We start from the raw sequence: 1228 nt of genomic DNA, 5'->3' as shown, positions 1-1228 counted from the left end.
GGGTGCCCCTGATGGGACTCTTTGAAGTTGCCCAAGACTTTCAGACCCATCCACAGAAACTAAGTGTATTGCTTTTACCTTCTACATCTCTTTTCTCCATTTTCTCCATGTTCTCACTGTTGCCTCATGTTTTTCCTCAGACTATGGTTCTGGAATCTTCCAGATACTTCTGCTCTTGGCCTGCCCCCCTTCTAATAGTCAAAAACTGATGCTGACCTTCCTGCACTACTCCACCTCTGGCTTCCTAGACAGGACATGATGTTCAGCCTGGCTCCCCAAGGACTGGCCTGCTCCAAATTTTGGTCTGTAACTCCAAATGTCACATGTTGTCTGTGCTAGGGTAGGGACACCTCTGTCTTCTGTTTTCCTTTGTTTTTCTCACCTCCTGTGGTAATCAGTGCATGAAGTATTCATAATGGAATGCTCTTTTCTTCTTTTTTATTTAATGTTTCTCTTTAGAAACCAAAAATAGGATAATGGTGGCCAAAGGCTACAGGAAGAGGAAAGAGGGAAATTGTTTTTTCATGAGGATAGAGTTTTAGATTTGCAAGAGCTGGATATCTGTACAGATATATTTACAATGTTTGAGTATATTTAGCACTACTGAACTGAACACTTAAAATATGAGCATAAGTTTTATATTTTGTATCTTTTACTTATATATTTTTAAAATTCCCTCGAGGGAGTTGCACCATTCCTGGAGATGCCACCATAATAGCTGATGGGTGGAGTGGATGGAGCAAGCTCTTATTTCACTTTCTGTTCCAAAAATCATTTAATCCATTGTCCTTAGAAAGAGGATGTATCAAATAGTTCTTTGATAAGAACAAATACTACCCTTGATCTTAGCCAAAAGGCTGAGAGGCAAAAATGTGTGTTCTTTTTTTAATAACACTTGTTTTTGAAAAGGAAATTAAAAAAATATTTTCTCCTGTGTTCTGTTCTGTATGTTTTTTGGTGTTGAATTGAGTATCAAATTTGGTGTTCATTCAGTTGAATTTTTTAAGAAATAAAGGCTAACAATATGCATCTATTTTTGAGTTTGCCCAAATCATTATTTCTTTTTTTTTAATAGTTAGTACATTGTGTATTGTTACTGCCAAAGTAGTTTCTCATATTGCACGATGTAGGCAAGAAATAATAAATAAACAACATAGGTACAAACCTCTGGTTTTTTTTTATAGTCAACAGAAAATGGAAATATACTTTTTAAAGTTTCTAATACTAG

The 1228-nt window shown here is 35.8% G+C and overlaps 1 pseudogene; it reads right to left on the bottom strand.

Annotated features, from left to right (window-relative positions):
- Nucleotides 1-699: 699 nt before the first annotated feature.
- LOC111815261 lies at nt 700-869 on the bottom strand (annotated as a pseudogene).
- Between the last annotated feature and the right edge of the window lie 359 nt (nt 870-1228).

Source organism: Octodon degus, unplaced genomic scaffold, assembly GCF_000260255.1.
Source record: "Octodon degus isolate 3935 unplaced genomic scaffold, OctDeg1.0 scaffold00013, whole genome shotgun sequence".
Taxonomy (NCBI): Eukaryota; Metazoa; Chordata; class Mammalia; order Rodentia; family Octodontidae; genus Octodon; species Octodon degus.
This window is presented reverse-complemented; position numbering and strand designations above follow the sequence as displayed.